The 26,549-nt window shown below is 43.5% G+C and overlaps 1 long non-coding RNA gene across 1 annotated transcript in view; it reads right to left on the minus strand.

Moving 5' to 3' along the window:
• The window catches only part of LOC122463886, a 185,777-nt gene that overhangs the window by 151,330 nt on the left and 7,898 nt on the right, over nt 1-26,549 (minus strand). Inside the window, exon 2 of the long non-coding RNA XR_006287607.1 lies at nt 22,606-22,675. This is a non-coding gene — a long non-coding RNA (uncharacterized LOC122463886). The remainder of the gene's footprint in view (nt 1-22,605; nt 22,676-26,549) is intronic.

Below are 26,549 nucleotides of genomic sequence, written 5' to 3' on the forward strand. Positions count from 1 at the left end.
TCAATGCTTTAGACCACCATGCTAACAGAATGCGTTTTGTCAACAGCCTAAATCCACCCTGTCAACAAAATCCATTCGGTGGGAAAATAACTCAATCTCTTCTGTCAACAGCAGGAGAAAACCTTGATTGTTAGTATATTTAAAACAACAAAAACATCAGCCATGTTTTCCAGCCAGAATGGGGGAAAGAATCAGGAAAGCAGCAGCCAGGCTAGCACATTTAAGACTAGGACATTCAGGAAGTTAAAATCTTTCAGAAATTTCGATTATTTTGAATGGGAAGTGACTGAACTGTGGGAAAAGCCAGGAGTCAGAGCCCCGGTTTCTCTCTTCCCCGTGGAGTTGAACCTGACTATTTCAGTAGCATCTACAGGCCAAAGATTGGATCATGTTTGCTCGATCGCATACACACAGTAAGACACACCAAAAAATCTTATAGTCTCAAGAGACAGACAAACGATGTAAAGGGAAGCAAACAGTCACAGAGGGACAGAGGGACTTGCCCAAGGCTGCATAGCATGCCAGGGGCAGAACCGTGAATAGAACCCAGCACTGCTGACTCCCCATCCAGCATGCTAGCCATTACACAGTGCAGCCTAAGGTCCAGCCCCAAGTGCAGTCCATGTCAGCCTTTCCATTGACTTCAGCAGGCTAAGCACCAGGCCCTGAAACTTTTAAATTCCAGTCTAGGAGTAGTACTTTCCTTTAACTTTGTCCCCCCAAATCCCTGTCTCTCAAGATCTCCAGATTTTGTGATTGTTGGTCTCTGGGTTTGACTAGGCCTTCACCCAAACTCTGTCACCGAACTAGGCCAACTTTTGGGGGATGTTCAGAATTAGATCCAGATTTTGCATTTTTTTTTCATCTTTTGTTTTGTAGAATTGGAGAGAGCAGGAACGAAAGGTGCTGGGTCCTGTTTGCCCCGTGCTTGAATTAACTGCTTTTAAAAAAGTGGAGTCAAATCGAACGGGCCCCTGAGCCAATGAGAATCCTTATTTGGGCTCTTATTCCAAACTACCTGTAATATGAGGCAGCGGAAGACAGTGCACAGGGAATTAAATACAGGTAGAGTGGTCACCTTTCAAAAGTTAAATGTTTAACCAACAGTTGTTTTCAGTTAGAATAGCTGCTCAGGGAGAACAAGCCACTGGGTAACATTCACATCAGGAGTAGGAAATGCCCAAGGCTCCCCGCTCAGACCCTGATTCAGCAACACACTTGAGCACATGCTTAACTTTGACGTTAATTAGGTCTCATTAATGTCAACAGGACTTAAGCACTTGCTTAAAGTTAAATACACGTATGTGCTTTGTTGAATAAGGACCTCAGTTTCCCTTAGAATCATGCAGGGACCATCAAAATTAAAATCCATATGACACTATGCACCTATCAACTGGTAAGAAATTTTGGTCAACATCACATCTGGAATGTCCCGGACTCAGAACGAACAGTTCTTAATTAATAGGGCTCTGTAAATCAGAAGTGATTTTTATAGCAACTCTTTTGCCCACCTGTAAAACTAGATTTTAAAATGAACTGAAGTATGCAATGCAAGATATGATGTTGAATGCATTTCAGTGCCTTCTTACAAAAGACATAGCTATTTGTGCTGTTATTGGCATGGTCTAAAAAAGAAGGGGAAAAGTTAATTATGCAAAGCAGTGTTTTTGTAATAGAACAGATTGTACACATTCTAAGTACTGTATTTATATGACAAGAATACTGATGGGGATTCTTTGTCCTCAATGCTGTCATGTAGCAAAGGAAGAGAAAAGAATTCTGACCAATCATAATTCTATCCCAGCAAATAGAGGATGAGCTGGAGGTCTATAGCTGAAGAAAACTTCAGTGGAACCGTGCATCAGCTGGAATCCTACTTGCATGAGATCAAGGGCTGTGCCAGTTACTCTTGCTCATTTTAATTAAATGTTTTAGCATCTCCTCTTCCGAAATGATACTGGGCTGCGTAACATTTACTAAAAGGAAACAATGGGAAACGTATAAGAAGATGAATTGAGGCAAACATGGATCTTATTCCATTTAGTAATATATCTTCTAACCTTCTGTAGAAATGTCAGTGTTATTTAACAGAGATTACATTTAATTTCTTTTGTCGTCATCCCCCCCCAGCCCCGCTGCATCTATAGTTCTATGACTAAAAGTTTTTTTTCTTAATATTTTGAAAACGTTAAATACAAGGTCATACATCTAGGAACAAAGACAGTAGACCTAACCTACAAGATGGTACCCTGGAAAGCACTGACTCGGAGAAAGATTTTGGGATCATGGTGGATAACAAACTGAACAACAACTTCCCAGGGTGATGCTGTAACTTGAATACTAATAGAAAGGACTAAGTGCTAGCTCTGACCATCATGATCAATAATCTGTCCTGCCACAGGCTCTCTCAATGGCCTTCAGTAAGTCATTTAGGATACATCCAAAAAGCCCATGGCAGTGAGCCTCGAGATTGACAGACTCCAGCGGCTCATGCTACGGCACTAAAAATAGTCTCTCTCAGGCTGGAGTTTGGGTTCTGAAGCTTAGGAAGGAAGGTGGGCTACAGAGCCTGAGCTCCAGCCCAAGCTGTAATGTCTATACAGCTAATTTTGATGCAGTAGTGCGAGCCCTGGTCCGTCAGCCTGGGGCCAGAGGCTCGCTGCTGCTGGCCGTGTAGACAAGCCCTTCGTCTCTGTGCTTCCATCCCCCATCGGTAAAGTAGGGATAATAGCATTTCCCTACCTTACAGCAATCCTGTGAGAATATATTAAAGATTGAGATGTGCAAATATTACAGTAATGGGGGCCCTATAAGTATCTATGATAGATTAATGCAGTTGTTGGAGAGATGGAGAGATAGATGGAGAGACAAATAGGAGTATCAAGGAGTAGGAAGGTAATATTATTTCAGTGTATAGCATTGCTAAATCTAGTTTTTACTGGACGAGTGTCCAGCTCTGGTCTCTGCACTTTAAAAAGATGATTGAAAAACTAAAGATGGTTCAAAGAAAAGCTACAAATATGATTGTACACAGATACTTATGTAAGTCATAATAAGGTAAGTGGGGTGGGGGGAAGACAGCAGAGAGAAAATTATACTTGTCATGCTTTAAAACTTCCAAACGTTACTTCTCTGTTTCCTATAGTTTGGATAGAAAATACTACAATCAGTTTCTTACATTTTCACAAGAATCCATTCTCCATCTTTTACTCACTCAACACTTATTTAGGGTTGGAAGTATTTGATTTTTACTGGTATGTCGGTAAACGTTAATTTTGCTGTAGATACACAAACTGACCAAACATATTTCCTTTGATGATCAAAATTTACAGTTAGACAAAGAAAGAAAAATGGTGTGTGTGAACTTAGTTTGACATAAGGAAATTTATTTTGTATATTTTGACATGTGATGTTGACAATGTATGTTTTAATCTCTACAAAGCTTTAATTTTCTGAACCTCAATGTCTACTGTCATAAAGTAATTATCTGAATGCCCCCAATTTCCTGCTACTGTGAAAATTAAAAAAGAAAAAGAAAAAGGTTTAAAAATAAACATTGATATTACCCAACGAAATCACTAAAAAAATTCAAATTTTGCCATGCCTGGTTTTGGGGCCAGATTCTCAAACTGACTTTAATCGTAGAATATCAGGGCTGGAAGCGACCTCAGGAGGTCATCTAGTCCAACCCCCTGCTCAAAGCAGGACCAATCCCCAACTAAATCATCCCAGCCAGGGCTTTGTCATGCTGGGCCTTAAAAACCTCTAAGGAAGGAGATTCCACCACCTCCCTAGGTAACCCATTCCAGTGCTTCACCACCCTCCTAGTGAAAAATTTTTTCCTAACATCCAACCTAAACCTCCCCCACTGCAACTTGAGACCATTGCTCCTCGTTCTGTCATCTGCTACCACTGAGAACAGTCTAGATCCATCCTCTTTGGAACCCCCTTTCAGGTAGTTGAAAGCAGCTATCAAATCCACCCTCATTCTTCTCTTCTGCAGACTAAACAATCCCAGTTCCCTCAGCCTCTCCTCACAAGTCATGTGCTCCAGCCCCCAATCATTTTTGTTGCCCTCCGCTGGACTCTTTCCAATTTTTCCACATCCTTCTTGTAAGGACTTTAAGGAGTTCTCCCTATTTATAACAGCAGACTATCTGGCCTGTGGTGTCTAAGCCCATTCACCTACTAGGATCCGGATTCACCAAGGCATTTAAGCATATACCGAAATTTAAGCATGTGAATAGTCCCATTGGCTTCAGTGGAACTACTCAAGTGTTGAAGTCATGTTTCTGTGCTATGTATGGTGATGTATTTCTTACTGAGTGTCTCACACCAGATCCTGCTCTTTCTACCCATATTTGCTTCAAAATTTACCTTTGGCAACAACTACAGGCCAGAGTCAATTAAGTTTCATTCTTTAAAGATTGTAATTGTAGCAAAGCCTCTTTGATGCTGTTTTAAATTCACTCCTGAAAACTGGAAAAGAAATGACAGTGTATGATCACTTTTGTTTAATACTCTACATCTCTGCCTTTTATTTGCTAAGTTTCTGTAGCATTGCTTTAATGTGCAGAGTGCAAAGATATTCTCTTTCTACAATGAGAATATCAAGCAAATGAAAGCCTTTGGTAGGAAGCTGCAATACGGATGGAGGGCTTTTAAGAGGATAGGCACATAATTAGGCACTGAAGGAGCATGCCTTAGCTTAAAAGGAAGCAGCGAAAGGTGACAGATCTTATATAGCTTTAGCATTACACAGGAGTGATTATAGCACACAGTAATCACCCCAGACTTTCATTCCCCTCAGGCAGCTGAATGTTTCAGCATTGCTCTGAAGGGCCCCCCTTTAAACAGGACATTCAGAAAGGGAAATTATGAAAATATTTTCAAAGTAAGATTGAAGCAGATACCTCAGGCTCCCTCTTTACTTGCCAGAAGAAGTTCTCTCTCTCTCTCATGCACTCACAAAGTCTGCTGTTAAAACTAATGACTGTTTTAGTTTCAAGCGGAGAGACAGTGAGGACTGTTTGCGACTGCATAATAAAACCCAACCATGTTTTACAAAAGTGATGAGGCATTTTGGGTGCCCAACTTGAGACTCAGTAATGGCACAGTTTTCAGAAAGTGTTTAGCTTTCACTTTCTGAAAATCAGACTGCTCTAAAATGTCTCAGTTCAAGCACCCAGAAATTAAGGAATCTGAAATCACTTGTCATTTCTGAGAATCTTGGCTTCTATCCTTTCTACATGGAGATTTGGGCTTGACCCCACACCTCTGTATATAAAGCATTATGTCTTACAATGAAAGATTTGTCATTGACTAACTGGCACAGCATAGAGTGCTTGAAGATGAACAGCATGTTATCAAAGGGAGTTTGGCACCAAGGCACTTTTGAAAATCCCAAGAGGCACCTATCGGCATTGTTAGGTGCTTAAATACTTTGAAAAATTTGGCTGTTAGGCACTTTCAAAAATTGTGTCCATGATCTACACCAGCAATAACAAACCATGTTATAATACAGTTAGGACATGACTGCACTGTAACTGAGTTCTCTAACTGAGCTCTCTAACTGAGTTCTAATTCTAATGTGGGCATTGATTTTAAATAGAACTGGCCAAAAATTTGGGTTTTTTTTTTAAATTTCATCTGAAATCAGGAAGGCATACAATGGAATTGACAAGAGCTTTCCGGGCAGGTGGCTGGGGAGCTGTCACTTTGATTTTCCCTATGGGAAAAAAAAAAAACCAACCCCAAACTTTTTTGGCAAAATTGGACTTTTCCCACGTAAATTTTTGAAAAATGATTTAAAAAAAAATCTTTATTTTGGGTAAACTCAAAACAGAGTGAGAGAGAGTGTTCATTCAGCCCTTTAACGAAACACTCAGTTATTCACGCAGCTCTAGTTGTTAGTGATAAGATAATGACATTTGGTTCGAGATGGTTCTGAACCTCACCCCTGTAGCTCTTTACGACACCCAAATGTTATTAACCTTCATCTTTGGAAGAAGCCAAAAATCAAGACCCTGGATCTGAACATCTGAAATCTTGGGAAGTTCATACCAGTGTCTGGCTCTGGACGTAGCATCTTAGGTCCAGCTCAACTGTTAATACTGTTTGACACTATCACTTGGCCTCACCTCTCTGACTGGAAGTCGATGTGGCAAACTATAGTGGGTGTGTTCCTTGAGGACCATGACTCACAAGGAAATGGCACTGAACAGACATTAGAGATTAGATTAGACAGGCAGGCCAGGTACTTTCATAAGGGGACCAAAGTAGTCAACAGAGCTGAATAATTGTGTAACCCTCTGTTGAGTGCGTTACAGATCCCCAGCTGCTCCTAATCCAAAAAGAGTAAGAGTCCATTGCCTCCAGAGATAGGGAACCTTTACTCTTCAGCTCAAGCTTCAGCAGCTTGTGAGCTTAACTCTGGAGGGAACTGGTTCATTCTCCAGTGTGTCAGCCAAGATGATAAGCAATCATATATATTCTGCCCTACTGCTTCTCTCTGTTTATATTTGTAGCCAGAAAACATAAGATAAAAACACAAATAATTCAGGGTGGCATAGCAGCTTTCCTCTACAAAGGGGAATCAGGAGCTGGGTTTTTTTTTATTCAGCTGACCTGCCAACATTACTGCACCAGTCATGACATTATTTCTAAAGCAGAAGAACAAACACATCCAGTAGCACTGGACAATGACTGATCTGCTGTGTGACAGCACGTAGAGTTGCTTGTCACACAGCCAGATCCTGAGGGACAGAAGAGAGCAAGGTGGCCCCAAGAGTCAGCCAATGCTAAGAATAAGCAGAGGACAAATGCAAAATGGGAGAAGTGAGCGACACCTGCAAAGCCTTGGCTAGCCAGCCCAGCACTGCAAAAAAGGGAGACAGACACATGCAGGGAGCTGTGTCACTTCAATCCAAAAGCAACATTTTACCCCCCTTTAGTATAAAAGGGCACGGCTCATTTGTATTCCTCCTCTCCCCATGGATCCCATCTAATTTCAGTTCAATTCCATGAGCCTTTAATTGGCCTGACAAGCTATGCAAGTATTGCCAAGGTGTGAAGAGAGAGTGACCGACTCTTTGGTTATCTGTCAAGGGTAGATAGGAGAGAGCCAGAACAAGGCTGCAAGCCACATCAAGAATTGGATACCCTTCATCCAATTACCAAGTATCCACCGTTGATATGGTGGCAGGTTGCTACAAGGCATGGCACCATCTCAGCTGTCTCTCCCCTTCCTCGCTGTGATAGGTAAGATTTTTCTCATCCCCTTTTCCTAGGAAGCTTCTTACACAGGCAGTTTACAGATACACTCTTCTAAAAATCAAGCCACTGAAAAAGGGTCCGATTCCCTAGCTTTCAAAGAGTAAATCCTGAGGACTTTACATTGGCCTCAACTCAAGGAAGCATTCCCTATTCAGGACGAAACAATGTACATGATTAGCTTTAAACACATCCCTAAGTACCACAGAAGTCAATGAAGCTTGAACATGTGTTAAGTGCTTTGGGATCTTAGTTTTTAAATCAGGGGAAATTCCTTTTCATCATGCTCCAGATACTCCAGCTATACGGGGAGCTATCAGAGGGAACAAGAACAATAGGCTGTCCCAAGCTTCGCTATAAAGACACATGCAAGCGAGATACAAAGGAATTTGGAATTGATCCTGACCAATGGGAAATCTTGGCAAGTGATCATAAAAAGTGGTGCCATCGTCTCTATCAGGGTATCAAAGTCCATGACAGAAGCTGGCTCCTACAGCTTGGAGAGAAAATATCCCTTAGGAAGCAAGCAGCTCCCAACAAAGATACATATATTTGCAACAACTGCCAAAGATCATGCAAATCTCGGACTGGACTATTCAGGCACATGGGACATTGCAAACCATCTGCACCATAGGCTGCAATTCCCACCATCTCTCAGAGATGAAAGGATGCCAGTGTCTGCTCCAGAGAGGTGCAGAACGTTCAACTCTCATTAGATCAAATCTCAATGTCCTTATTCAGTTCTTAACTTCAGTGACATCGGGATTGCTCCCACCGCCACATCCCTACCTCGTACGCTTGATTAGCGCTTCCTCCCTGTCAGAATATGCACACCATCCTGTCAGAGGGCCCAAGGCCACTCTAGCAGATGGCAGGGAGAAAACACATGCTGAAGAACCAGCACTAATTTATATGCATAGCGAGTTAGGAAATGCTGAATATTTAGCAGGAATTTCAACCTTCAGGTAAGTTCAGTGAAAAGTTCAGTTTAGCTCACAGCTGGATTGCTATGGTAATTGTAAATCATTTCTATGGTCTTGGAAGGTGAGATTTCAGATCTACAGAGCTCGGGATTAATGTTTCATTGAGGGGAAAGAAAAAGATGACGACTACTCCATGCTGTAGAATTCACTGGAGAAGGCACCTGCAAGGCTTATCAACTTCTCATGAGATATGGCTGGAGGAAAGCTACAGGGAAAAATCATGAGAATTTTGCAAGCTTTTCAGAAAACATTCCTGGTGTTTTGTCATCAAAATTAAAATTTCACAAGATTTCAAGCAGCTCTACAGATGGTCAGAAAGCAAAAAAAAATAAATTATGTAATATTGTAAAATAGGGGTGATTTTTTAAAAATAAATTAAAAGATCAACGTTTCCAAATCAAAGACATTTTGACCGGCTTGATCTCTGATCTGAAAACACTGAAGGTTTGATAACTTCTGGATTCTGCATCCTTAGAGCAATCAGTCCCTAGGCAAGTGGTGCCATAGAATTCAAAAAGACTATCCATGTGAATTAGGACTATATTGCTCATAAGGTGCACAGTATGGTCTAGAGGCTCATGCAGAGCAATAAGACTCGGGAATAGAACCCAGGTGTGCTACTGACCAGCTCGTGACCCAGGGCAAGTCCCTTCCTGTCTCTGTGCCTCAGTTTTCCCGTCTGTAAAATGGGCCTAATGATACTGACCTCCTTTGTAAAGCACTTTGAGCTCTACTGATGAAAGGTATTAGATATGATCATCATGGCAAGGGGTTGAACAGCTGTGCCTTAGTTTGGCTGAATTTCTTACTGAATAGCTTTATTGTGATTCTTACAGCATGGAAATCCTATCTATTTTCTGCCGAACTGGAACCTGTGGAATTAGAACTGAATAAAAAAAAGAGGGTGTAATTATGCCATACACGGAAAGATGAGCTTGTTATTTTGCATGCAGCTTAACAAAAGCATTGAATTTCCCCCCTATTTATCAGTTTTACAGCTTATTGTGTAAGCTGGTGGTTCTCAAACTCGGGCCGCTGTTTGTTCAAGGAAAGCTAGGGGCAGAGCTCTTCTTGAGCTGCTGCTCACAAACCGGGAAGAATTAGTAGGGGAAGCAAAAGTGGATGGGAACCAGGGAGGCAGTGACCATGAGATGGTCGAGTTCAGGATCCTAACACAGGGAAGAAAGGAGAGCAGCAGAATACGGACCCTGGACTTCAGAAAAGCAGACTTTGACAACCTCAGGGAACTGATGGGCAGGATCCCCTGGGAGAATAACACGAGGGGGAAAGGAGTCCAGGAGAGCTGGCTGTATTTTAAAGAATCCTTATTGAGGTTACAGGGACAAACCATCCCGATGTGTAAAAAGAAAAGTAAATATGGCAGGCGACCAGCTTGGCTTAACAGTGAAATCCTTGCTGATCTTAAACACAAAAAAGAAGCTTACAAGAAGTGGATGACTGGACAAATGACCAGGGAGGAGTATAAAAATATTGCTCGGGCATGCAGGAGTGAAATCAGGAAGGCCAAATCACACCTGGAGTTGCAATGAGCAAGAAATGTTAAGAGTAACAAGAAGGGTTTCTTCAGGTAAGTTAGCAACAAGAAGAAAGTCAAGGAAAGCGTGGGCCCCTTCTGGAATGAGGGAGGCAACCTAGTGACAGAGGATGTGGAAAAAGCTAATGTACTCAATGCTTTTTTTGCCTCTGTCTTCACGAACAAGGTCAGCTCCCAGACTACTGCACTGGGCAGCACAGATGGGGAGGAGGTGACCAGTCCTCTGAGGAGAAAGAAGTGGTTCGGGACTATTTAGAAATGCTGGACGAGCACAAGTCCATGGGGCCGGATGCGCTGTATCCGAGAGTGCTAAAGGAGTTGGAGGATGTGACTGCAGAGCCATTGGCCATTATCTTTGAAAACTCATGGCGATCGGGGGAAGTCCCGGACGACTGGAAAAAGGTTAATGTAGTGCCCATCTTTAAAAAAGGGAAGAAGGAGAATCCAGGGAACTACAGGCCGGTCAGCCTCACCTCAGTCCCTGGAAAAATCATGGAGCAGTCCTCAAGGAATCAATTCTGAAGCACTTAGAGGAGAGGAAAGTGATCAGGACCAGTCAGCATGGATTCACCAAGGGCAAGTCATGCCTGACTAGTCTAATTGCCTTCTATGATGAGATAACTGGCTCTCTGGATGAGGATAAAGCCACGAATGTGTTGTTCCTCAACTTTAGCAAAGCTTTTGACATGGTCTCCCACAGTATTCTTGCCAGCAAGTTAAAGAATTATGGGCTGGATGAATGGATTATAAGGTGGATAGAAAGTTGACTAGATTGTCGGGCTCAACGGGTAGTGATCAATGGCTCCATGTCTAGTTGGCAGCCGGTGTCAAGTGGAGTGCCCCAAGCGTCGGTGCTGGGGCTGGTTTTGTTCAATATCTTAATTAATGATCTGGAGGATGGTGTGGATTGCACCCTCAGCAAGTTTGCAGATGACACTAAACTGGGAGGAGTGGTAGATACACTGGAGGGTAGGGCTGGATACAGAGGGCCCTAAGGAAATTAGAGGATTGGGCCAAAAGAAATCTGATGAGGTTCAACAAGGACAAGTGCAGAGTCCTGCACTTAGGACGGAAGAATCCAATGCACCGCTACAGACTAGGGACCGAATGGCTCGGCAGCAGTTCTGCGGAAAAGGACCTAGGGGTTACAGTGGACAAGAAGCTGGATATGAGTCAACAGTGTGCCCTTGTTGCCAAGAAGGCCAATGGCATTTTGGGATGTATAAGTAGGGGCATTGCCAGCAGATCAAGGGACGGGATCGTTCCCCTCTATTTGACATTGGTGAGGCCTCATCTGGAGTACCGTGTTCAGTTTTGGGCCCCACACTACAAGGAGGATGTGGAAAAATTGGAAAACATCCAGCGGAGGGAAACAAAAATGATTAGGGGACTGGAACATATGACTTATGAGGAGAGGCTGAGGGAACTGGGATTGTTTAGTCTGTGGAAGAGAAGAATGAGGGGGGATTTGATAGCTGCTTTCAACTACTGAAAGGGGGTTCCAAAGAGGATGGCTCTAGACTGTTCTCAGTGGTAGCGGATGACAGAACGAGGAGTAATGGTCTCAAGTTGCATTGGGGGAGGGTTAGGTTGGATGTTAGGAAAAACTTTTTCACTAGGAGCGTGGTGAAACGCTGGAATGCATTACCTAGGGAGGTGGTGGAATCTCCTTCCTTAGAAGTTTTTAAGGTCAGGCTTGACAAAGCCCTGGCTGGGATGATTTAGTTGGGGATTGGTCCTGCTTTGAGCAGGGGGTTGGACTAGGTGACCTCCCGAGGTCCCTTCCAATCCTGATATTCTCTGAAAGCCCCTGACAGGCCGGGCTGGTTTGTTTACCTGCCGCGTCCACAGTTTTGGCCGATCGCGGCTCCCACTGGCCACAGTTCGCCTCTCCAGGCCAATGGGGGCTGCAGGAAGGGTGGCCAGCACATCCCTCGGCCCGCGCCACTTCCCGCAGCTCGCATTGGCCTGGAGCCGCGAATTGCAGCCAGTGGGAGCCGCGATCGGCCAAACTTGCAGACGCGGCAGGTAAACAAACCGGCCTGGCCCACGAGGGGCTTTCCCTGAAGAAGTGGCAGCTCTAGTTTGAGAACCACTGGTGTAAGCGACACTTTTTGTATGTTAATATTGATGGGATTATTTTTATTTATTTAAAAACAGTTCTAATTAGTGACTCTGATCAAACAAAACCAAGCCCCGGCCTTCGATAAATGCAGAATGCTATACCATAACCCCAGGGCACCTGTGAACTCATTATTTTCATAGCACACAAAGCGAACAGCACAGTCTTTCAGGCATGGCTGCCCACATATGCATTTCCATGTAAGCAGTAAAGGTAAGTACTCAGCACGTGTTGCCAAAGCAATATCTGTTTATGCGTTATCTATGCAAGGCCGTGCTTATTCCTATCCATGCTAATCGGCAACGAGGGTCACGGTCCTCCGTTGATTGCCACAGTCTCATTAGTGAATTGTCCCCTCGACCAATACATGAGGATTTTAGCGCCATGTTAGGAAATGTTTTTATTTTCCTGGTGTGCGATTGGCTGAAGTTCCATTCTAAGCTCGTTCAGACGATAAACTAGAAATAGAACCCAAGTCTCTGAGATCCCAGTCCCGCGCACTATGCTCTACCAGACTGCAGCTCCCATTCCGACCACGTTGAGCCCTCTTCCCTTCAAGCTAATCCACAGTCCGCTACACAGAACCAAAGTTACAACGGTCAACCCTTGTCCAGTGAAGCACTGGAGCGCGTGTTTAACGGTAAGCGTACGAGTAGCCACACTGAAGCCAGCTGGATTACCTCTGCTCTGGCCTAAGTACCTCGCTCAGTCAGAGCCTTAGGCTCTACTCCTGCCATCAGATCTGCTTAGGTGGACCCTGATGACTACGTGGAGCCCCAGTGAAGGTATGAGGGGTCTGTGCAATTACAAAGGTCTGGGATGAAGCATGGCCTAGTGCAGTGTTTCTCATCCTTTTTGCCACTGCCCAGCTGTGTGACTTCGGGCAAGTCCCCGTACCTTTGTCTCCTATCCCATTCTTTGCTTTGTCTATTTACACAGGAAGCTTTTCAGGGCAGGGACTGTCTTAGTCTTTGTATGTACAGACCCTAGCACAATGACGCATGATCTCAGTTAGTCCCTCTAAGCCGGGGTGGCCAACCTGTGGCTCCGGAGCCACATGCAGCTCTTCAAAAGTTAATATGCGGCTCCTTGTCTAGGCACCGACTCGGGGGCTGGAGCTACAGGTGCCAACTTTCCAATGTGCCGGGGGGGTGCTCACTGCTCAGCCCTTGGCTCTGCCCCCACTCCACCCCTTCCTGCCTCCTCCCCTGAGCCTGCCGTGCCCTCGCTCCTCCCCCCTCTTCCCCAAAGCCTCCTGCACGCCACGAAACAGCTGATTGGGAGGGAAGGGGAGGCGCTGATTGGCAGGGCTGCCGGTGGGGGGGTGGAGCTGATGGGGAGCTGCTGACTTATTACTGCGGCTCTTTGGCAATGTACATTGATAAATTCTGGCTCCTTCTCAGGCTCAGGTTGGCCACCCCTGCTCTAGGCACTGACGTAACACTACTTATAATCATAAGTCTATTATCCAGGCCTGTTCGCACCATCAAAATACAATTGCGATGCCCAAACAACCAGTTTTCACAGGGTTTTAAATACTCAGTCACATGAAATAGCATATCAATATTCATCGTCAAATGAAGGCCAGAAAAAATATTTTTACTTACGATCTTAATTCTAGCTTGTGTTCTGTCTGCATTTCTAGTGCAGGGATACAATATCTGCATTTTTATAAAAAACCTTATCAGTTCTACTGCCTCCATTTGTCATGGGGCAATTATGTGACACGAGAGATGAGGCAGGGCCCTACACATCCAGCCTTTTAGGTGCTTTATCCTGCCCTCTTAGCGATGGTTTTCACCGGGTCATCACCAAATGACCTTCTCTCCCTGACATGTAATATGGCTACTTTTCACCAATCAGCTGTCACTCCTGTTTTTCCAATCATGCTGCGTGTCTATGAATTAATTCTCTGTAGCACCAGTATTGTCCTCAGAGAATCAATGGCATTTTTTGTCTTGGAGAATTTGCCCTCAGAATGAGTGGAACAGGTTCAGATTCCCCAAGCTGGAAAGTTCAGATACATAACTCTGAGGATGTTCAGAGACAAAGGTTTAGTAAAGGCAAGTGCCATATACATAATTGAGAACCGGACTGATGTCTGAACTGTCTCCACAAGAGTGAAGGACACCGTATGCATGAAAAATACTATGGCCAACTGAAAATACAGAACAGGACTCTGCCAGCTCCCTGGAGCAACCACCACTATTCCTGAAAACAACTGTCATGGGATCTTTCACAACCTTCAGTGATTTTAGCAGAGAGCCCCCGACCATCTTCTTTGAAGGAGTCCAGCACGGTCAACACATTCCTCCACTTATTGGGATCTTGGAATCCCTACTCCTTTGTTCTAAGTGCATTTAGCACTACTTAAAAAGGTACCAAATTAAAAACCTTCCCTTTAAGCACAGCCTGAGCCGCATCTGTGCAAATTTTGCCTGCAGAAGTGCTTCATTCCAGACCCAGAGGCACCCTCCTCTAAGGATGAAGAGTATTTTTATTTCCACAGCCCATCAGTTCTTTGCCCTCTTTGCAGAGATTGCCAGCAACAGGGCTGATTAGTTCCATCACCGGTTAAGTGCAAGGAAAAACAAATTTACTGCTGAAATACCAAGAGAACACTAGCTTCTATTTTAAAACCTGACTTAATTAGGTTTTTTTAAAAGTGTATTCCTTATTAATGGGGATATTACCAGAGGACTAACTAGCTAAAATCACTAAATTAAATTCTATTATTTAGGGGATGATGGGAGCACAGCTTGGCACGTGCATGAATGTTCCAGTGGAGGAGAGTGCAGTTTATTTCAACGCAGACCATCATCAGCATGAGAATTACTCCACACTAAACTACTCCGACATCTTATTAAAGGCTGAGAAGTCAGCTTGCAGAAGCAGCAATAAGCCTTGAGCTGGAGAGTTCTACGATTACTAAAGTCCGCTGGGGGCTGGGGAGGAACACAAGCAGAGGAGAGGAGAGAGCGGGCAGCATTTGCACTCCTCAGCTTTAATGCAGAGTTGCAATGACCCCCCCGCCCCAAAAACATTTGTTTGAAAGGGCCAGGAGTGGAAATGCATCCCGCAGCTGTGTGGAGAGGAACGTCAGTGGTGAAATTTAAAAGACAGCATGGAAGGTGGTGTGTCCCTTGCTCTCACCAGCCTGCTCATCTGGTTCTGTATGGGTCACAGGGAGTAAAACAAAGCAGTCCATGCCCCACACAGCTTACAGTCCAGAGAAGCAAGGCAGATGAAGGGTGGGAGAAAATAATTATCCTCCTCATTTTACAAGCGGGGAAACTGAGGTGCACAGTTAAGAGACTTCCTCAAGGGAGTCTTGTGGCAGAGCTGGGAACAGTCTCCTTTGGAGTCCCAATCCTCCATTTTAACCACAATATCGTCTTTCCTCTTATATAAAAGACCAGGGAAAACCAAGGAGAGGATTGTAGAAATCAAGGGGACACTACTCTCCAATGTAAAGATTGTCTGCTTTGCAGCTGTCTACTTAGTGACTTCAAGGCAGTCGTGCTGCAAGGACAGGAGGCGTTCGGGAGCACAGCTGTGCTGCTGTAAACACAGAGCGCTCTGAGCCCACCCCATGGCTAGCTGCAGTGAGTGTAGGGAGAGCACCCCCATCCTCCTTGACTGCGGCAGTGAGAGCTCTCCCTTCCTGTTGCAAAGATGTTAAGGCCAGGAGGGGCCACTGACCTCCTGTCTAACACAGGTCATAGGACTTCCCTGAATTAATTCCTGTTTGAACTAGAGGAGATTCATTTAGAAATACATCCAATCTTGATTAAAAATGGCCAGTGATGGACAATCCACCATAACCCTCAGTAAACGGTTCCACAAGTTAATTACCCTCACTGTTAAAATGTGCATCTCATTCCAGTCTCAGTTTCAACCAACCACCTGAATCCAAATACCCCTGAACTTCAGGGAACGCATCTCATTTTGAGGTGGCTGCAGACACAAACTTTTACGAAGACAAAAAGAAGAGAGACAGAAATCTCTCTAGGCTGCAGCAGAATTAATTCCCTCATTTGCCAAGGAAGAAGAAAGGATGGTCGTGATGAAAATTCAATGGCACCTTCCTATTGTTCAAATGAAAACAGGTGAGAAAGTTCCATAAAGGAGAAAATTGCTTGCACCTCTGCTATCATCACAAATACGGGATCCCATTGCCCTCATTTGATCTCCGTGCACCAGCCGTGTCTCCATCAGCTTGCATATGCAGACAATCGGAGATGAATTAACATGGACAAAATTCCAGACTGACTCATGAATAAATATTCTAGAGAGGGAGAGTGTCTTTGACCCTAAGGAGGAAGGATTTTGCATGGCACGGGTCCCTAGATTTCAGCTGAGAAAGGAGAGAAATTGCTTGTGAAGATTTAGGAGATTTTCAAAAGCTGAAAGGGGAGGTAGGAGTCCAGTGCCGACTGAATTTCAGTGGGAGAAGGTTGCCCATCTGCCCTTTATGTCTTTGAAAATCTTCACCTAAAAAACAGACAGATTGTCAAGCAGTGAGATACACACCAGGAGGGGAAGGTAAAATAACACCCAAACTTGAGTTCCGTCTGAGGTCTTTTCCTCAGCACTTGCTTTACTGACCCAAAAAAGATTCAAAAACCCAAGAGCAAAGCAACTCAGAACACTTGATCCCAGCCACCAGGGGGCTTTGCAGTTTTCTGAAATTAATCAGCAGTGCAGCTCCTTCCCTTGTGCTTTTATAGCCCTGCTTTAGACACCCATGTGACAGGCGGGGAACCTGGGCTTTCCTCATAACCCCTTACACGCTGGGGCATAAGCAGTGCCTTTACACCGTGTCACGAGGAGACACAAAAATAAACTGGTTTCTAAAATAGAGCATCACCCAAGCCTTTCCAGTGACGTCAACTAGAGTAGGATCAGGTCCTCAGTGTCTGTTGCAGGGGCTTTATTAGTCGAGGTGGGCTCAGTCCCTGGGCTCAGACCCCAAGCACCACCATGACCACCACCCAACTTAGAGGTTGGAATCTGTACCAGAGCTTGGAAAATGGTACCTCTCCAAGCACCCCCAAACTTTGTGGTATGAACACTCAGGATTCACATTTTGCAGCTTGGGCCTACATCTAATTAGAATCATTCATACTGCAGGAGGAAGCGTGATCTTGTGCTAAAAGGTTCTGTCCTCAGTCTGAGATGACCTGGGTTCAGTCCCTGGCTCTGCCACCGAACGCAGATCTCTTGGCCTTTCTCTGGGTTTGAAAACTTTCTTTGGTTCAGAGGGAGCAGCGTTAGACCAAAAGCCAAGTGCTTTCAAAAATCCAGAGGGAAGAACTCTGTGGATCCAGTCTCCTTTCACCCTGGTATTACTCCTCTGAGCTCATTCCCACGTGAATATAGATCAGACCCACTGCACCCAAAGCCTGTCTCTAACATAACAGACAAGGCAGACACAGTATAGGATGGCATTGCTTGTCTTGTAGGGAAGTTTTGCTCCGTTGCTCCCATAAGAGGCTGGTTAATTGAACATAATTCTGTGCCATCAGCAGGTGGGAAAGGACGATGAGCCAAACTTTTTACAATTGGCAGGTGCAAAATGCATCCAACTGAGCATTTATTTCTCTGGGAGGGAAGGGGGAATCTCTCATGTGATCTATTAACTCAGCTCCATAGAAGAGGAAAAGGGGAGGAAAAAACCAAACAACAAGCTGGGAATATGAGTCTCTAGATTTTCTCAAAAAGAAAAGGAGTACTTGTGGCACCTTAGCGACTAACCAATTTATTTGAGCATAAGCTTTCGTGAGCTACAGCTCACTTCATCGGATGCATACTGATGAAGTGAGCTGTAGCTCACAAAAGCTTATGCTCAAATAAATTGGTTAGTCTCTAAGGCGCCACAAGTACTCCTTTTCTTTTTGCGAATACAGACTAACACGGCTGTTACTCTGAAACCTCTAGATTTTCTGAGATGTGTCATTTTATAATTTCAGTGAACCACATCATTGTATGTCATTGGGCAGAGTCACAAAATGACACAGGGAAATGATGAAAAGCCATCTCCTTCCTCCACTCACTTTGAGCTCGGAAAGCTTCTATTATTTCCATATAGTAGATTTCCTGGATGGACTGGAGATGCAAACCAGCACAAATGGACATTCATAGCCAGCAAACAGCCTCCAACTTGTTTGTAGATTGGATAGAAACATCAGGAGGGAGACTGATCCCTTCTTCCTCCTCCTCTTATCCATTATAAATTTGCCATTTTTATCATTATAATTTAAGTGCATTAATCACAAACTCAGTCACACACACGCTAGAACTCTAACTGGGAAGGGATTTCCCCTACCCACAACACAAATGCCCGGTTCTGCTGTTACCCGAGGTTTTCGGAACCACCAACAGGGGCAACTTAACTGTTTCACTCCAGGCGGCGTAAGGAACAAATCAACAGGAACACAGCAATTCCATCTGATAAGATTTATGCAAGTAAGCGTGCTTTATTTAAAACTGCAGTTGATTAGATTTAAGCACACACAAACGTAAGGAATAAGTTTAGAACATCCCAGATATTTACCTAACATCGGGAACGGTACTGAGTAATTAACAGCAGGTTTGCAGTGGCCAGTTCCTCACCCACCGGGGAGAAAGGGTGTTAGGGAAAAAAAGTTTTAAGATGGCTTCAGAGGACTGCTTCAAAATACACTTTATTAGCTAATTTTTTTCACTAACTTTTATGAAACACATAGGTTATAATGACCCCTACTGGGTTACATTTTTAACTTTTCATATTAGAGGCATATAAGTTTAGACTTAAGGTTTTCTAACCACCAAGATTTTTAGTTTTATAGTTGTTTGTCTGCTTTTCTCCCATTCTGATTAGCAGAAACTGCCAGCTTGATATGACCTTGCTTTCAAAAAAGTCTGTTTTTAAATTAACCCTTAACTATGTGGTGTTTTATTTTATTAATTCCGGGTGGCTGAATGCACATAATATGGTTGCAATTAGCTTGATGACATTCTGGGGTATACATACCCCTCGAATCCAGGGCAACACTGCAACAAATTTCTCAAACTGAGCTACTTCTGTTGTTCACCTTTAAAAATTGCAACAAAACAATGAGGCAAGCTGGTGATAGTTTGACACGAACGTTGGCTAAATCATTGGAAGAACCTTGGCTGGCATAACGTATTATTACTAGCAACAAAACGAAGGTCCATCAGCACAGACAGAAGAGGCTATTTATGTCAAAAATTTATGTTTGCTGCACCATAAAAGCTGGTCAAATAATGGAAAAGTTGAGAGGGGGATAAAAATATGTTGAATAAATTATTCTCTGCGGAATAGAATTTGAACTACTTTAACACTGCCCGGACAGAGACTGGATAGACAGGTGGACAAACCAACTAAACTCCATGCAAGGTTTTTTTTTGCAAGGTTTTGAAGGCAAACTTAGACTAAGTTCAAGGTTTTCAAAAGGCAAAAAGAGAATTTGGGGGGCTGACTCAGAGGTCTTCTTTAGAATGGATGTTACAGCACCGCAAACCAAGGTATGGGACATTAGCTTGCTCCACATCTCTTGGGGACTCTGCTACAGTGCACGAAAAGTGTTTTAACTTACTACACACCGATTCTCACCCTGGCTTGTGCCACAGTAATGACCCAAGCAGACAAGACAAGTAGTTTTCCCATCCCAGAAGAATTTTCAGTTTGTTGAAAATTTCCCCACCCTTAGAATCATAGAAGATCAGGGTTGGAAGGGACCTCAGGAGGTCATCTAGTCCAACCCCCTGCTCAAAAGCAGGACCAAGCCCCAAGTTTCCCAATGAAACCAAGGAGAACATGGAGGTGCTGGGGATTGAACGCAGGGCCTCATACGTACAAAACATGTGCTCTACCACTGAGCTACCTCCTCAGACAGAAACTACAACCTTCTAAAATCAGGACAAAAAGGTGTCGTTTAAAAAAACGTTCACAAAACTGACAAACCCCTCCCCCCACAACATGCTTACTTTCAATCATTTCAAAATGTTTCATTTCCATTTTGACCTTTTTTTCCTTTTCTCCTCCCCCCCCAATATAAAGTAAATTAAATTGTGAAACAAAGTTGTTTTGAACCAAACCCCAAACTTTTTATTTCAAAAATGTCAAAATGGGGCATGCAATTTTGAAACTTTGCTCCCAAACTTTTTTTCCCATGTCAGGAAAGTGACTGAAACTGACACTTACCTCCGAACAGTTTCAGTTTAGAAGGATCAGCATTTTTCATTTAAAAAAAAAAAAAAGCCACTGAAAGATTCCCAACCAGTTCTACCTGGCTTCTGTTTGTGATTTTGTAGATCTCCCCTCAGCTGACAAAAATTTTCAAAAAACCTTACATGATTTAGAAGCCCAAGTCCCTTTCTGATAAAGCAACCTGGACACTTAGGAACATAAGTTTCATTGGGGGGAGAAAAAAATAAATCCATCAGTGGAACTTCGGCACTTGAGAAATTTTTACCTCAAAGTTTCCTGATGCTCCGCATCAACATTGAAGATCTTATGGCATTTTGGGAGTGGGCCGTGGTATGCCAGTGAATTTTAGATGTATCCCATTCCCCGCCCCCTTTGAAACTAACATTCTAAATTAGACACGAAGATAGATTGTTTTTCACTTCTCACTCACCCTCATGAATAAGAATGCACTCATTTGCATGTGCAACTTGATTGGCTGAAGCAAAGTGAACTATCTAAATCACTTACCTGCAAATAGATATACAGGAACAGCTTCCTGATTCATTTCATTACTGTGTAGAACTAATTGTGAACCAAGTTTTTTCTCTCAAATATGTAAGAATTAAAATGATACTTTGTACTTAAAGCACTTTTCATCCCAGATACAGAATCTCATATCACTTTACGAGCATCAATGAGGTCGCACAAGAGTCACGGTAAGGCAAACCACTTAAGTCGTATTACAATACCTTTTGGATAGAGGGGTATACTGAGACATGAGATACGTTCTATGCAAGAGTAGCAAAGAGGCCTTCGTGTAAATGACCATCAGACCCACATATGTCTTTGTCAGAGTTCCTTCCCCACTCTGAACTCTAGGGTACAGATGTGGGGACCCGCATGAAGCCTATTCTTACCAGCTTAGGTTAAAAACTTCCCCAAGGTACAAACTTTGCCTTGTCCTTGAACCGTATGCTGCCACCACCAAGCGTTTTAAACAAAGAACAGGGAAAGAGACCACTTGGAGACGTCTTCCCCCAAAATATCCCCCCAAACCCTACACCCCCTTTCCTGGGGAGGCTTGAGAATAATATCCTAACCAATTTGTTACAAAATCATCAAAGACCCAAACGCCTGGATCTTGGAACAATGGAAAAATCAGTCAGGTTCTTAAAAGAAGGGTTTTATTAAAAAAAAAGAAAGGTAAAAATCATCTCTGTAAAATCAGGATGGAAAATACTTTACAGGATATTCAGATTCAAAACACAGAGGATCCCCCTCTGGGCAAAACGTTAAAGTTACAGAAAACAGGAATAAACCTCCCTCTTAACACAGGGAAAATTCACATAAAACAAAAGAAACTAATCCGCCTTGCCTGGCTTACCTATACTGGTTGCAATATTGGAGACTTGGATTAGGATGGGTTGGAGAAGATGGATTTCTGTCTGGCCTCTCTCAGTCCCAAGAGAGAACCACCACGTAAACAAAGAGCACAAAACAAAAGCCTTCCTTCTCCCAAGATTTTACAGTATCTTGTCCCCTTATTGGTCCTTTGGCTCAAGTGCCAGCCAGGTTAGCTGAGCTTCTTAACCCTTCACAGGTAACAGGATGTTGCCTCTGGCCAGGAAGGATTTTATAGCACTGTATACAGAAAAGTGGTTACCCTTCCCTTTATATTTATGACAATCTTACTCAGGTTCTGTAATGGAAAGTTAACACCAATGACATCTCCGCAAAAAATTCTTTAAAAAGAACAGAGGTTTTTTTCCCCCTCTTGTGTCTTTCTCCTCCCAAATACATTTTTTAAAAGATATTAATTTTAACTGAATTAAAAAAGAAATAAATCCTCACCTAAGATATGGTAAAAGCAAACTCTATACTTCAATAATTTGGAAAAATGACCTTCTGTGATACTATGCTCTGAAATTCAGATATTTATTAGAGACCTCTTTTTGCTTTGATTCTTTCATGAATATCATTACAAGGGCAAAGATGCCCCATGCTAATGTAATGGTTCACCAGCTTACTCAGTGAACCTTTAACAGCTATTCACATTCCTTTCTGACGGCTATGACATCTCAAAAGAAGAACATGATATGGTCCATAAATTGCATAAGGCCTAAACAGGTATGCGCCAGAGGATGATAGCACTTCTGTTATACAACAACGTGAATATTTAGTAAGTATAGCCTTTCTAAAAATCTCTGTCAACACAGTGACGATAAAAACAATATAGATCCAATTCTTCCCTGGCGTAAACGCCACTGACTTTGAAAGAGTCATACCAGGGATGAATTTGGACCAGTATAGGAAATGTTAGGCATAGTATCTGTGACGGCAAGATACTGCAGCTCATTTCTACTAAGGTTAGTTGCAATGGATCATAAAGATAACAATGTATTCATAGTGGTACAAAAGGTAACTGACTAAAAGACATCATTATCTCAAGATGGTGAATGTTAACAATGAAGTTGCTTACCAGGCTGATGGTGACCTTGTCTGGAAAGTCAGTGAAGAGCTGGTGAAAGGCACCACGTACATATCAGAATCTAAGAGAAGGAGAGAAGTAGCCTTGTTAAAGCACTTGAGGAGGACTCAGAAGAACAGTGTTCAATTCCTGGAGCTGCATGATTTGGGCAGATCATTTCATCTATTTGTTCCCTATCTATAAAAAGGATTAACACTTTTTCCCCCACTCTTTGCTAAGGACTGTTTCTTCCTATGTCTGAACAGTGCTTAGCATGAAGGGGGACCCCTTTCTCTGTTCCAGTCTCTAGACATTAATGGATTATGAATAACACAGTGAACATTTTAAACACATGAATACAGTTTTGCACTCTCTCACAATCTTTTTTGGCACTACAAACACGATGCTTCGACTATTAAGCTTCTTTGTTCCGGGTGAATTTCTCTAAGGGGGTCTTGAAAAAGCCAATCAGTGGCTGAGGAAAATATGCAGGGGTGCAGACTTCATTTAAACAAAATAGCATAGAAAACATTAAGGAAATTGCAAGACCCATCATTCTTCGTGTAACATGGTTTGTTGTATTATGGTTCTGCCAAGGTTCCTGACTCAAAGAGCATGTAATATAGAAAGGATGGACAGAAGTTGGGAGAAAGGAAGGATTATTATCCTAATTTTATAGAAGGGCAACTGAGGCAGTGAACAACTTAAGGCCCTGATTCAACAAAGCAGTTCAAGATGTCTTTAACTTCAAGCGCTTGCTTAAATCTATCTCCTTCATCAAAGCACTTAAGCCTTATTAAAGTTAACGGTACCTAAAACTTGAGCACTTTGCTGAATCAGGGCCAAAATTATTAGTCCAAATTTGTGGCTGAACCAAAAACTGAACCCACCTCTCTTCGAAGAGCAATCCAGTGCCCTAACAACAAGACTGTAATTTACTATGTGCTTGTACAATGCCTAGCACAATGGAAGTAGGTGGGGCGTAATGGAGGCTGCGGGAGGCTAAGCCTCCCCAAAACTCTGCTAATGCTCCCCACCTCAGCCCTGGGCCGCGGCAGGGCTCAGAGCCCCTCAGGCCCCAGCAGGCAAGAGCGGGACGGAACGGGAGTGAGGGCTCGGAGAAGCTCGGGCAGGCTGGCCAGAGCTTCTCTTACCATGGCGGGGGGGCTCAGGGATCCTCTGGTCCCAGTGGGTGAAAGGGGGGGGAGGGGGCAGTGGGCTAGCCTCCCTGAATGGGGGGTTCATACGCACCCAAGACAATAGATGTGCTTGAAGCTTCTTGGCATTACTGCAATATAAATGTTAAGGAACAATTCTCATATTCTGAGGGCTTTAAAACAGAGGGCTTAATAGCGTCTAGGTCTTTCGTGGCTCTGTATGCATACAGTCCTTGCATGCATTTAGCAAAGGAACAGAGAATGACTGACTGTGAATCCTTTGGTGATAAATTAGCTCTGGACCTCATTTACTCAATCTAGTTCCGTAGACCACGTATCTGATTCAGAGTGTAATGTATCCACTATGAGGGGCATTACTTTGGGTGTGTTATACAACACGCATGATTTAATAGGCAGTGCCCTCTATAGGATTCAGTGGGTGATGTATCCGAGAGGGGATGTGATCTATTTTTAAGAGGATAAGTTATATTTCAGTAGATTGTCTTTTGTCAGTGTGAACTTTATCAAATTTGTCACACGGTACATTTATTTCAACATGGTATAGACGGGTTTTGTTTGGTTAGTACCGTCACACACTCCTATACAAAGGTATCTGGCACTAGAAAAGACTAAGTCACCGTCCTTGCATGCAAAGTTTGACTGTCAAATGCTAAAGCATGCGCCCACTTCACCAACCTCCCAAATTTTACACTGGGGACCTTAGGAACCATAGAATTGCAGATGCATAAGTACATGTGTTCATTTTTTGTAGCATGACAACAACATGCTCAGGCCTGCACAGAAAGTAAATGAGACCTGGTCCTCACCCCAATCTAAAGAGTGAAGTTATTATTTTTAATAGCAATACCCCCAACACCTCACTCTTAAACAGCACTTTTCATCAGTAGATCTCGAAGCACTTTACAAACACGGTCAGGATCATTATCGCTATTTTACAGATGGGGAAAAAATGAGGCAGGTAGGGAGAGGGATTTACGTGACTTGACCAAGGTCACCAGGCTGGCCAGTGGCAGACAGGAACAGAACCCAGGTCTCCCGAGTCCCAGACCAGTGCTCCATCAGATCACATACCACCCTCACTTTAATCAGTGAAAATCTAGAATAACTCCACTGACCTCAGTGGAGTTACTCTGGCTTTACAATGGTATAGCAGAGAGCAGAAGTGTCGCCAAAACGTTTTCCAGCAGATCTCATTTCTTGAAAGGTTAGCGACAGAGCAGGACTTATCTGCAATGCTCACCATTTAAAAGCCAACATCGAACAACAAATAGCACTCAGTGGTATCTGAATCACCAGAGATTTTCTCCCCCCTTTCCAAGTCTAGGGAAAACATTGCATTCGGACAGATTCTGTGCACAACCGACGAGCCAATATTGGTGACGCTTGGGCCAGACTTCAGTGAAAATAGTGCTTTAGTTTGTTATTTTGAGTGAAAGTTAGTGCAAAAAGTGAACCCGAAGTTGATTTTGCGTGATTTCATAGAACAGTGTCAATATTTTTCCACATCATTTCAGAAGCCTGGCTCGGTATTTTTTTGTAACAAAGAATTAAATATATATATCTCAGTATCAAAGGCCCGCTTTTGCGTAACAAATCACTTTGGCGTCACAAAGTGTGTGGGGATTACCGAGTCCATGACCGGCAGCCTGGAATGCTTGAGTTCTAGGCCTACCTCTGCTATTGAGTTGCCTTCATAAGGCTTTGCTCTTATAGACACATACACAGTCAGCCCTGTGCTTGTGGTGTGTGTGTGTGTAAATAAGAAAGTATAAAATACCTCATGATTTTTAAGCCACTGATTCTTGTGGGGGGGGGAAGGCGGGAGGGGGGAAATAGCACATGCAACATGAGTCTTGAATGCTTAAGGTTGGAAATACTGCCTGCAGTTAAATAGTGAAATACACTCCTCAGACTTCGACAGCGATATAGTCCACTGTTGTCTAAGACCCCTATTCAGCAAGTAACTTGGCCGCATTTTTACCCTTAAGCATATACTTGAGTCCCATTCAAGTCAAGGAGACTTAAGCACTTAAATGCTTTGAGGAATGTTTGCTAAGACCTGAGATCCAGATCCTCAAAGATATTTAGGTTTTCCTCTCCCACTGAAATCAGTGAGATTGAGGTGCTGAAATACCTTTGAGGGTCTGGACCTAAAACCATTGATTGTCCTTGTAAGCAATAGCCAAGCATGGATCTGGATGATGGGATGGATTTCACCCTCAGCAAGTTCGCAGATGACACTAAGATGGGGGGAAGAGGTAGATATGCTGAAGGGTAGGGACAGGGTCCAGAGTGACCTAGACAAATTGGAGGATTGGGCCAAAAGAAATCTGATGAGGTTCAACAAGGACAAGTGCAGAGTCCTGCACTGAAGATGGAAGAATCCCATGCACCGCTACAGGCTGGGGACCGACTGGCTAAGCGGCAGTTCTGCAGAGAAGGACCTCGGGATTACAGTGGATGAGAAGCTGGATATGAGTCAGCAGTGTGCCCTTGTTGCCAAGGCAGCCAATGGTATATTGAGCTGTATTAATAGGAGAATTGCCAGCAGATTGAGGGACATGATCGTTCCCCTCTATTCGACATTGGTGAGGCCTCATCTGGAGTACTGCGTCCAGTTTTGGTCCCCCCACTACAGAAGGGATGTGGACAAATTGGAGAGAGTCAGGCAAACGGCAACGAAAATGATTAGGGGGCTGAGGCACATGATTTCTGAGGAGAGGCTAAGGGAACTGGGGTTATTTAGTCTGCAGAAGAGAAGAGCGAGGGGGGAATTGA

Source organism: Chelonia mydas, chromosome 26, assembly GCF_015237465.2.
Source record: "Chelonia mydas isolate rCheMyd1 chromosome 26, rCheMyd1.pri.v2, whole genome shotgun sequence".
Classification (NCBI taxonomy): domain Eukaryota; kingdom Metazoa; phylum Chordata; order Testudines; family Cheloniidae; genus Chelonia; species Chelonia mydas.